This window comes from Zingiber officinale, chromosome 2B, assembly GCF_018446385.1.
Source record: "Zingiber officinale cultivar Zhangliang chromosome 2B, Zo_v1.1, whole genome shotgun sequence".
Lineage (NCBI taxonomy): Eukaryota > Viridiplantae > Streptophyta > Magnoliopsida > Zingiberales > Zingiberaceae > Zingiber > Zingiber officinale.
In genome coordinates this window covers 131,572,759-131,586,201 of record NC_055989.1, presented here as the reverse complement: position 1 = coordinate 131,586,201, position 13,443 = coordinate 131,572,759, and positions in this window count along the sequence as shown.

Here is a 13,443-nt window from a genome sequence, read left to right as displayed (position 1 = left end):
GATATAAAGTTACAATTGTAGAAACTAGCAACTACTTTTTATGAAAGCTATATGCTAATTTTACACAGTCGATCATAATCAAATAATATTTATTCACAATCATTTATTTTGTTGTTGAAATGTTGTTTTAATTAGGTTATTGAAACTCCCCTTAGTTTTTTTTTAAAAAAAACACATAATAAAACATAAACTGCGAGCGTCACTTATTCTTACTTCCATGATAATTTTTTAGTTCAAATTACATAAACGGTTCCAAAAGTAAACATAACTAAATGTGGAATTAAACGAGGTCTTCGAGTTGTGTTGCCATTGTTCCAAGTTGGTCATTGCCTCCTGCCTCATTCGTCCCGTTGTCTGAAAAAAAAAATTAACATATGTGAGTCGAAAGACTCAGCATATTCAAAATCGTATTAATGCATTAGTTAGCGTCTATAATCTAATGTACTGAGAGAGACTTCATCCTAAGTAACTTGGAATATTCCTACTAGCATACTATGAACGTAAGCATGACATAGACATAAGCATGAGGGCATAAGCATAAGCATACTTGTATGACATAAATATACTCATAAGGATAGACTTAGTCATAAGCATATACATAGACATAGGCATAAACATAAACATAAGCATAAATGTAACGTAAACTTAAGCATGAACACGAGCATAACGTGAACATAGTTGCATGTGTACTTATAAACATATTGTTAGGCGGCCTAGTTATACTTAGCAGTACCATAACATAAGTTGTTGATCAGATAACTACCCTAGCACTAGGTTGGTAGGGGTCCGAACTTAGGACCGGAGTCCCCCTTTATTTTGGCGCACTCACCGGGCTTAGGTCCCTGGATTATACCACCATCCCAGAACATATCTTAATTGATTCTGGCAAACTCATCGGGCTTAGGTCCCCGGATCATACCATCATCCCAGAGCATATCCTAATTGATTCTGGTGTGCTCACCGGTCTTAGGTCCTCGGATCATACCATCATCCCATAACATGATTTGGCAAGCTCCCCAGGCTTAGGTCCCCGGATCATGACTTAACTAATAATAAGATTTGGTACGTTTTCCCGGGCTTAGGTCCTCGAGTACAACTAACCACATCCATTACATAAGCATAGACATAAGCATAAACATAATCATGGTCATTGCATGACATGAATATAAACATGTACATGTGCATAAATATAAGCAAGTTCATTTCAGGAGCACTTACACTTATCATGACGAGGAAGAAAACATGGGCTTAACTAAGCTAAATCCAAACCTTACAAATCTATAAAAGCTAACGACGCTAAACATACATGAACTTGAGAGACTAAAATAAAACATGTTATGAGATAGGCATAAGGAAGCTTGTATTGCAACACCGTGTTAATTAACTCTTAAAACAAAATTTAATCTCAGCTCTAAAGTATCTAAAACTTACTAGTCCTAATAATTCATGTGGGTATGAAAATCTCCCCAACTTCTAAGGGTGAACCAATAACAAAATATGAAACAACTTGTAGAACAAGATCATGATAAATTAACCTCTAAACCGAATTTCACAAGACTAAAGATACTAAACTAAAGCATTTATATAGTTGAAAACATACACAATTCATATGAACCGAACATGATATCATAGCAAGAAGCCGATCAAAACCTTACAAACTACATTAATCCGAATCTACACAAGTCATAGGAGGTAGTTTAAAACACTATCAATGGTTGAGAGCATGCACAATTTGTGTGGTCGAAGCATGATATTATAGCAAGAAACAAATCATAACCTTACAAGTTATAGAAACCGAAACTTCACAAGGCTCTAGTAGCAATTAAATGCATTAACATAAATGGAAACATGCACAATTTATAGGTCCATAATGTGATACCATAGCAAGGAGAAACATGCCAACCTCATACGTTATAAAAATCGAAACTTGATATCATAGCAAGAAAACATGTCAAACTTACAATCTATAAAATCTGAAACATCACAATACTATAGAAACTAATCTAACACAATAATATGGTTGAGAACATGCCTTAAGTGCTTAGCTATTACTCCTTGTCTTCCCTTAAAACTCTAGCACCATTGGAGAAACAAAGGATCGAGAAATCTCCTTAGGGCCGACAACAACAAGAAGAACAAGTGGCGTTCTAGGTGAGGTTTTTATATAAGGTGGTTAGGACTTGGTCTAGTTTTTTATCTACTAAACTTTTATCCCTATCATTTATCCATATTCATAATTATCTAAATTTTATATATACACATATAATTTGTATGTGATAATATTGTAGTTCTTAGTTATTATCTACAACATATGCATTTTATAGATTATGTATATACACGTGAGTCACATATAAGTTCGTATACTTTTATTTTATATATATATATATATATATTCATATTTCATAGTAATTATATGTATATTTTACCTGTTACACGTTATATATATAATATATTAATCTTATATTTTTCTCTTATTTTTATTTAATTAGATATTTAATATTATTATGTATGGCTATAAAATTTTATATACATATTTAAGTATAAAATAAATATTTATATCCAACAATTTCCTTAATAAAATTGATCAAATTAAATTCCATAAATGAAAGCTAACTAATTAATTAAAGTTAACTAAATCTATATATTTAAATTAATAAATTAAATCTAAATTCTAATTAAATATAATTAATCTAATAAATAACCTTAATTAAATAAAATTCTAAATTTAATTAAATTATAATTAATCCAATAAATCCTCTTAATTAAATAAATCTGAATTCTAATTAAATTATAATTTAATCCAATAAATATCCTTAATTAAATAAACACTTTCGGACACTATAATTATCACTTAAATAAATAAAATCAAAATGATATAAAATTATTGTTGTAGAAATTAACATCTAGTTTCTACAATTGTAGAAGCTAGTTGTTAACTATATAGTCAAATTATCAGATAATGTACTATAGATTACAAGTTGTAGAAGTTAGATGTTAATTTCTACAATTATAGAAGCTACTTACTAGTTTGGTTCGATTGTTGGAGATTGCTATGTTGCACAAGATTTGCAATGTTACGTTAAGAAAATGATTGGTTCATCCCTCAATGTACATTGCGATTAAGAGCCATCAAGGCATCAGTTACAAACTGATGTTTCCTTTTTATAAATTTATGCGTCCAAGAGCAATCAAAGGGTGAGCATCGAGGAGGTAATCACAGGCAAAGTGAAGAACATTCGGTGCAGAGGGTTTTGGTTCATGAACTTTGTGGAGAGCTGTTCAATATCGTTACATGATCGCTCTTCCGACATCAAACAGTAACCAAGTTCATCTCGGGAGATCATTGTGAGTTGTTTACATGCTTTATTTTTATGTCATGTTAGAAACGACATTGGTATCAAAGTAGTGCCTTAGTTCTAACAAATGCATGAAACTTATCTCTTCATCGAAAAAAATTGCTTTGTCGTCGTCGCCAGGCAAGATTGCGACTGGGTCATGATCTGCCGTAATTGTCGAGCCTTGAGAGGTTGTTGGCTATCAGTTTATGTGGTTGGAGAGTGTCGATGACCACATCAGAAAGTCGACAATCGACAGTCGCGGCAACCGCGTTCGCCACGATAATCATGTTCGTCGTAGTAGAAGAAGTGAGCGTCACAGTCACGGTAGAAAAGAGAAAAAGTTTAATTGATTAAAATTTAATAAATTTTAATCGATTCCAAAATTTATGTAATCGACTAAACTAATAAAGTATAGTAAATTTATGATCTGTGTAATCGATTACATAAAATTTAATCGATTCGATTTAAGGTATTTTAATCGATTAAAATGAAATAAAAATCATGATCGGTGATCATGCATTTACGTGAACAAAAAGTAAATCATGCCTGAAAAGTTGCTTATTTATTTAAATAAACGATTGAGATTGATTAATCAATCTGTTCACTATTTAATCAATATAGATTAATTAATTAAGATTCAATTAATTGAAAATTGAACAGATCAGCTTTTATCCAATTAAATCTAGATCTGGCGTTAGTTGATTTAAATAGATAAATTTGATTCAATAATATTTAGATCTGGTTTAAATCATTGGTTGATTTAATCAGATCAATTTATTATTGAATTAATTGGGTAGTTTGAACACATGGGTTGGGCTAACCAAATCAGACCAAATTCATTCTAATAGGCCGGATTTGATCAAATTTGATCAAATTGCCTAATGGGTTAGAATTGATAAAAATAAAGATTAGATTTATTCTTATGGGTCAGACTTAATCCAATGGGCATTTAATTCATCAAACAGACCTGAGTTTGATCAATAAATTTGAGATTAACTTAAATAGGCTTAGATTTAACAATAACAAAATATAGATCTGAAATCTTTGTCCAATTAGATTAGTTCTAACGAGAACAATGGACTAAACTTAAGATCTAGATTCCTGATCGACCAATCTAATGGGTCAGTCGACTTAAACTCCTGAAAATTGAAAAGACTTATTTTTCTTGATTTATAATGATGGTTCTATGTCTGTATAAATTGAATTAAACTGATTTTATACTGGTTAGTCGATTTTATACTGACTTATTTAATTTTAATTTTTTAGATGACACGGACGATTACCATATTGACTCGTCGCGAAGTGCAGCGAAACCAGCTTAAAGAGGAGATTTAGGAGATAGAATATAACTCTACTTATCCAGTCGACATACATGTCAGACGGCTTGATAGACTATTTTGAAAACTTAAGCAAGAAGAGTTTTCAATCCTCAACAATTATAGGATCTGGGTTTGATGTGTTCATTGCCAAAGTATCCTAAGGTGATAACAGACTATGTGTGAGGGTGTCATGAAGGACGCGTCACATATTCAGAACTATGTGAGGAACTACTTCACCATATGGGTGAAGAGAATCCTAAAGAGTCTAAAGAGGACCTGGAAATGTTCGAGAAAGATTCAGAAATGAATTGATGGAGAATCCTGAAACTGTCTCATCTGAGATTAACCCAAATCAGTCTAGGTTGATAAGGTTAATGTTAGTTGCTATACTAGTATTTGTCATAATAGGAGTGGTGTTGGCCTATATAGTTTATTAAAGTTCTTTTATTATTACTGTCGTTATGTACGAACAATATTAGTCATTTGAGTCGTATAATAATTTTTATCGTTATGTACGAATAGAGTTATGTTATAAAAAGTTATATTATGTGTTAACAAACTTGTTTATGATTAGTTCATATCTTTTTTATTTGTTCATATTCAATGATTAGTTCATTTGATATGATGTGTGTAATATAATTGATCAATATTGATTGGATTGACACATACAAATGATAGATAGAAACATAGTTATCACTTGATTTTGTAAACCAATTTTAATTTATACTGAATCAATAATTAATTACATATATATGAATTATATTGAAATAATAAATAATGTATTTATTTATGTAGATTATGACAATTAAAACATCATAGCTAAACTCAATAAAAGAGAAAAATCATATGGAGATAACTACAAAATCTGACACCTCAAGATACAATACGTTCTTGAAGAACAAGAAGTTCTAGAGGTTGTAAATCAATTTATGGATGAACCGGCTGATGGTTTTACAGCACAGCATAGACGTGACCTTAATGCCTATAAGACATGGAAAAGGAAGGACTCCACTGCTAAGGGAATATTGATTAGTTCAATAGTAGATGACCTACTATTGAGTATGAGCCATTACCATCGGCTTATACTGTCTGGGTAACCCTTAGAGAGAAGTACAGTGGAGTAAGTCTCAATAAGCTCTGTCAGCTAACAATTAAGTTTGATAGCTATAAAAAACACTCAAATGTTACCATGGCCCAACATCTAAGGGAGATAGGTAACATAATTCGAGAGCTTAAGACTGTTGGTCATGCATTGACCGATGAACAATAGGTTCAGGCAATTATCCGTTCTCTTTCTGATTCATGAGAAATGATAGCAAAACCTTTCACATAGTGAGAGTATCAAGACTTTCACTAATATCTCACGCCATGTTGAACTTGAGGTGGAGAGGATTGAATCTGTAAGAATTTTTGGTTAAGCTTTTGTAGTTGAAGGTTTTGGTTCCAAGAATAAAAAAAATGGTTTAAGAAAGGGAAGGGAAAAGGAAAGGAGGCTAATGTTATTGCAACGAAAAACCAAATCAAGAAGAAAGGAAAGAAATGTGGGCAAAGACCTAAGAGCAAGTTGGCTTGCTACAACTGTGGCAAGAAGGGTCATTTTGCTCGGGATTATACTGAGCCTAAAAAGGTAAATCCATCTTTATCTTCTTTCCATGAGCATTATGTTGCAAGTACAGTGTTGTTAGCTGATTCCTATCTTTTGTGGATTGTAGATTCAGGAGCAACAAACCATGTAGCTCATGATCGAGTTACATATGTGAAGTACCGTCGGGTACTAGCTGGCAACAAATAAATATATATGGGAAATAATGCAAGAATTGAAGTCAAAGGAATTGACACTTGCAAGCTCAACATACGTGGTGGATGAACCTTGTTTCTACATGATGTCCTGTATACTCTTGAGATTTGATGAAATCTGATTTCCATCATTTGTCTTCTTAATTTAGGTTATTGTGTAAATTTTTAGAGTTGTTGTTTAGAACTTTGAGTTAAATCTACGTTAATTGGGCATGGTTATGTAACAAATGGTTTTATGATTCTTGATGTAAAACCAAATAATAATGATGATTGTTTTTCAAACATTGCTCTTACTAGTAATACTGATGTTAATGATGAAATTTGGCATGCTAGACTAGGTCATATAGGACAAGAACAAATAAATAGATTAGTTGAGGAGAGCCTTTTAGGCACTCATGCTAAGAGTAATTTGTCTATATATGAGCATTGTCTTGCTGGAAAGGCAACTAGAAAACCATTTGGTAAGGCTATTAGGGCTAAATCATCATTGCAATTAATTCATTTGGATATTTGTGATCCAATGAATCTGAAGGCTAGAAATGAGAGTTTTTATTTTATTACATTTATTGATAACTTCACACATTTTGGTTATGTGCATTTGATTTCTCACAAATCTGAAGCATTAGACTGCTTCATTCGTTACTTGAATGAAGTCGAGAATCAATTAGAACGTAATGTTAAAATCTTGTGCATTGATCGTGAAGATATATATTTATATGATCAGCTCAAAACAATGTGTAATGAGAAAGAGATTATTAGATAGATAACTATCCCTAGAATTCCATAATAAAATAGAGTTGTTGAAAGAAGAAATGAGACTCTTCTTGAAATGGTTAGATCTATGATGGTGCAGAAATTTGTCAATCTCCTATTGAGAAAATACATTATTAGTTGCAGCCTATATACTTAACAAAGTGTCTTCAAAGTCAATTTTATCTACCCCACATGAACATTAGATAAACAAAAAGACATATTTAAGTAATCTAAGACCTTGGGGGTCGGCTGCCTATGTTATGATTAGGGGAGTCAAAAATGAATCCGACCCAATGACCCAACCCGAGTCGACCCGAAAAAATTCAGGTTCGGGTTGGACATTTTTGGGTTTGAGTCGGGTTCGGGTTGGAGGGTTGGAGAGTTAAAATTTTTTGGGTTGGGTTGGGTCGGGTCGGGTTCGGGTTGACCCAGGTTGACTTAAATATAGGGTTTAGTGGGTTTTTTTGGGTTAAATCAAATTTTATTTTGAAAATTAAGATATTTTTATGTATATTAATATCATGTTTGTATGATAATGATAGAGTATTGAGATAAAAGTGAAGAATTATAGGAAAAATAGTTCAAAAAGTCGTTTTGAATCAGATTTTCGGGTTATCTGGGTTGGGTTAGGGGTGATCGGGTTGGTCGGGTTCGAGTTCGGGTTTAGGTGTTTTGGGTTGAACTCGGGTTCGGGTTGGGTTCGGGTTGGGTGTAAAAAAAAAACTCAACCCGACCCAACCCAACCCGACCCACTCGAATTGACACCCTTAATTATGATAAAACTCACGAATATGAAAAATTATGACCCAGAGATAAGAAGTATATCTTTATAAGGTATTCTGAGACTTCTAAGGGTTATGTTTTCATTGGTGAGCGACAAGATGGAACCATCTTTGAAATAGAGTCAAAAGATGCTACTTTTCTTGAAACTAAATTCCCAATACGAGGTGAAATTGATAAGACTATTCGTCTATATGAGATAGAGGAGGAGTATAATGTTTCTTTATCAATAAATCAGGAGATGCCTGAAAGAGACAACATATTATTGCCTCTGTTTTCAAAGATCAAATATTAACATGAGTGGCTACAGAGATGTAGATTGGATAGGAGACCTTGATGACAGAAAATCCACATCTACCTATACCTTCTTGTTAAATGGTAGCGTCATCTCATGGAATAGCAAGAAGCAAGCTGGTGTAGCTCTGTTGATAATGGAAGCTGAGTATGTGGCTTGTGCAGCGGTTGCGCAAGAGGTTGTCTGGTTAAGAAGGTTCCTGAAATATCTGAAGATTGTTGAGGACAGTGAGAGTCCTGTTACAGTATACTGTGACAGTCAAGCTGCTATAACTTTTTCCAAAGATCTCAAATATTACAGCAAAAGTAAGCATATAGAAATTAAGTATAATTTTATAAGGGATATTGTTAACAAGAAAAACATAGTTCTTGAGTGCATCCCTACACGTTATATGCTTATCAATTATTTACTAAGTCATTGATTAAAGAGTTATTTCAAGAACATGTGAAGTCTTTGGGACTTCGAAGAATATAACTTAATATAAAGATATTTTGATAAATGAAAAATATCATGATTTATTCAGTGTATATATATTTGTTACATTTGAAAAAAAAAATCTCAATAAACATGTTGACAGATTGAGATTGGTCCACTCACATGGGCAATCATCTCTATTTGTTAAGTATAAATAGAGGTAAGATCATTACTTATAGGATAGTTTATGTAGCTATGAATAGAGACATGTCCATAAGTTAAGATCACCTTGATAATTGTATCAAAATAAGATCATTTATGTAATGATTGGAATAAATACACCCACCATTTATTGAATCTGTTTAAAGCCAGAATAGAATTCATATGTTGAATTCAGTATTAGATATTAGGTATGTCTAGATCAAAATTTGTACGATGTTGAATTTTAGAAAAAACATGCACTCTTTTTAATAAAGTGAATAACATCATAGCATATGATTCATACCACATGTACTATGACGACAAGAAAGGTAGTAGGAGAATGGATCCCTCACTAGTAGAATTTTGGCTTTTTACTTCGTATATTCACTGAAGTCGTAGATAGATAATTACCGAAGTAGACTCACGTGAAGTAATAGGGTACTATTTTACTTCATCGTATTACCGAAGTCGTATCCAGGAAAAAAATGAAGTCTTTGACCGGTTCAAGGAGCCAAAACCAGTTCGAAGTTGGACCGATGTTGAAGTAAAAAAAACATCTTTTACTTCGTTTGTTTTGTAAAGTGTCGAAGTAAAAAATGATATATAACTTCATGATTTAAATGTATTACTGAAGTAAAAAAAATAGCTTTTACTTCATCGGTTGTGTAACGTGCTGAAGTAATAGATGATATGTAACATCACGATTTATATTGATTGGCGAGGTAAATATAATCTATAACTTCACTATATTTTTTATTTATTGAAGTAATTGGTATTATGTTACTTAATAGTTTATATTTATTAACAAAGTAATTGATTGTCAAGACTTCATTGTTTTGTATTATACTGAAGTAATTGATATGATACGACTTCGCAATTATTAAACTGCGATGAAGTAAATGTTACCTTTGACTTCGACACAATTTTAATGTGATGAAGGAAAAAAAATATTTTTCACTTCATCAAAATTAAACAATATATATATATATATATATATATATATATATAGAGAGAGAGAGAGAGAGAGAGAGAGAATTTATGTGTTGCGGTGCTTATGCTGCGGTGAAAATGCGGTGTCATCCACGTCAGCTGCGGTGAAATGAAAATGAACGAAAGAAAGCAGCGCGTGAGAAAAAAAAAGAAAAAGCAGTGCAGGAGGAGAAAACAAAAAAACCGCTTGCCACCTCCTCAACCCTAGCGCCGCTCTCTCCCATCCCCAAGATCTGCTCTCTCCCTCGCCGTGCCTCTCGCCCTCGCCGCACCTCTGAGATCTGCTGCAGCTCTCTCTCGCCGCGCCTCTGCAGCTCTCCCTCGCCCTCGCCGCGCCTCTCGCCCTCGCCGCGCCTCTGAGATCTGCTGTTGCTCCTCCCTCGCCGCGCCTCTCGCCCTAGCTGCGCCTCTGAGATCTGCTGCAGCTCTCCCTCTCCGCGCCTCTCACCCTTGCCGCTGCCTCTCGCCCTTGCCGCACCTCTGAGATCTGCTGCAGCTCTCCCTCGCCGAGCGCTGCTCTCTCCCTCGCGAAGCTCAGCTCTCTCCATCGTCGAGCTCTGCTCTCTCCCCTCTCCTGCCGCCGCCGCGAGTCCCCTCCAGCCTAAGCGAGGTCTATTGAAGTTATCCTTGGTTAAAGTTTCAGTTGTACTTCGTATCATTTATCTTTGGTTAAAGTTAGATTGCTTTTGAATACAACCATGCTTGTCTTGGCTCAGCTTGGTTTCCATTCCTATGAACAGGTCTATTGAATTTGCCAATTCAACATTCCGATCTCTTACACAGGGGAATCCTTGGTTAAAGTTAAATTGCTTTTGAATACAACCATGCTTGTCTTGGCTCAGCTTGTTTTCCATTCCTAGTTTATTTTACTATGATGTATGCTAAAATTATAGTCATGTTCTAGGGTTGATAATTGCTAGTTGATAAAATTCGATTTATAATGTAATTGACCTAGTGTGAGATACTTGGATTAGGAGTTTCATTCCTAGTCATTAACTTGATCAATTGACATTTGTTTTGTCTTTTTTATTCAATTATAAAAATATATAGAGTTGAGACTAATATATCATATAAAAAGTGTTTTACTTACCAGTGTTGATATAGTGACTTCTAAATATTAGAAATGTAAGGCTACATAGTGTATCACTTTTCATCCTAATAATGTTTTCTCTCATAAGCAACGTGTACTTGATTTGTCACTATCTATGCTTATGCCTATGCCTATGGAAAGACCTTTAATTTCATGTTTAACTTAGATGATGTTCTGTTAGAATTTGATGCATCTATATCATAATCACTTTTATTGGAAGAATTTTTATTTATATCATGTTTATGATTTATTTATCTATTGTCAAATAAAATGCGAGGGCGTCCAGAAATGGAAGAAAATATAGTTGATGATCAGGAATTCATTCCCCAAGTTGCAGATGATCGAAAGCCAAAAATTGGAATGGAATTCTCATCTCTAGAGGATGCATATTCGTTCTATAACCAATATGCACGAGAAGCTGGATTTAGTTCAAGGAATAGCACGAGCAGGAAAAATAAAATGACAAATGAAGTGACATGGAAACAAATTGTATGCTTCAAAGAAGGACATACAGATCTAATGCGACACAATAAACATCCAAACTCTGATCAACAAATAAGGGAAAGAGCACGTGGCACAGTTAGAATGGGTTGTAAGGTAAATATTGCATTTGTCAAGAAACAGATGAGACCGGATTGGGTTATCTATAACTTTATAGAAGCTCATAATCATCCGCTCTCGACTCCATCAAAGGTGCATTTGCTACGCTCACATCGTAGTGTTTCGGCAGTCAAAAAAGCATTGACAAAATAATTTTCAGAGGCCAATGTACCAACTTGTCAACAAATGTGTTTATTAGAGATAGAGTATGGAGGCCTTGAATGGGTAGGTTGTACAGAAACTGATATTAGAAACTTTGAGAGAAATCTAAGGGATGAACAAAAGGGTATTGATGCTGAAACACTTATCGAGTTTTTTTTACATCTGAGCAAGAGAAAAATTCAGCTGTTTTCTTTGCCTACGAGACTGATTCTGATAACAGATTTAGTAGGTGTTTTTGGGCTGATCATGTATCAAGAAGGGCATATAGTGTATTTGGTGATGCTATTATATTTGATACAACTTATAACACCAACAAATATGGTTTGATTTTGGCACCATTTGTAGGAGTTAATCATCATCATCAGACAATTCTTTTTGGTTGCAGGTTTCTTAGTGATGAGAAAACTGAGTATTTTGTTTGGTTGCTTACAAAGTTCTTAGAAGTCATGCCTAAAGGTGCACCAAACATTATCATCACTGATCAGGATCCTGCAATGACAAAAGCTATTGCACAGGTTTTGCCTCAAACAGTGCATCGCTATTGTTTGTGGCACATATTGAATAAATTCCCAGAAAAATTAGACCCTTTGACTTTTCGAAACCATTATCACAGCATAGAGAACGTCATTGCAAATTCTTCAACACCTGATGATTTTGAAAAGTAATGGGAAGAGACTATCAAGGAAGCTAACTTAGAGAAAAATGATTGGTTGTCCTTGATGTATGAATTGTGACACAGATGGGTGACAGCATATTTTAGTCATGTATTTTCTACAGGAATGTCAAGTAGCCAAAGATCTGAAGGGTCACATGCATTTTTCAAGAAATATGTCTCAAATAAGAACTCATTAATAGATTTTATCACACGTTTTAATAGAGCACTGAGACACCAAAGACACAATGAGTTAGTTGTGGACCATATCGATATGAATGAGAATCCCAAAGTTAATACAACCTGGCCAATGGAAAGTCAAATGGTTAAGCTGTACACAAAAAAGAAATGGCTCGAATTTCAAAGTGAAATGATCAAGAGTCATAGTTATTATATGCAACAGACATGTATCGGAGTTGCCTCAGCAGTTTACCACGTGATAAAATTTCAAAGTTCCTCTTCCTCAAAATCAAGAGTGCTCACGCATGACAAACAAAGGGATTACATATTGTGTAGCTACACTAAATTTGAGTTTGAGGGCATTCCATGTAGGCATATGTTAGTTTTTTTTCGTATCAACCAAGTGTTTTATTTGCCTGATATGTATATACTCAAACGATGGACACGATATGCAAAAGTTGGAGCAATATATGCTTTAGGAGAGCAAAATGTCATTGATGATCCAAATTCAGAAAGATATTTGATGTCGAGGTACTCGAGGTTATCCTATAAAGTTTCAGTGTTAGTTGATGATGCATATTTGAGTAATGAGAGGACAACCTTCTTGGAAGAACAATTTGATTATATCTACAACAAAATTCAAGAGATGTCCATTAATACAACATGCAGTGATAGAAGTCAAAGAAAAAAAATCCATGGATGAGACACTTGGTATTATTGATCCTTCTGTAGTACGAACTAAGGGATGTGGGAAGAGATTAAAATCATCAAAGGAGAAATCAACATCAAATTCTAGGCTTTGTCGTGGATGCGGACATCGAGGAGTGTCACATGATAAGCGTAACTGTCCCAATTTGCAACGAGGGTATGTG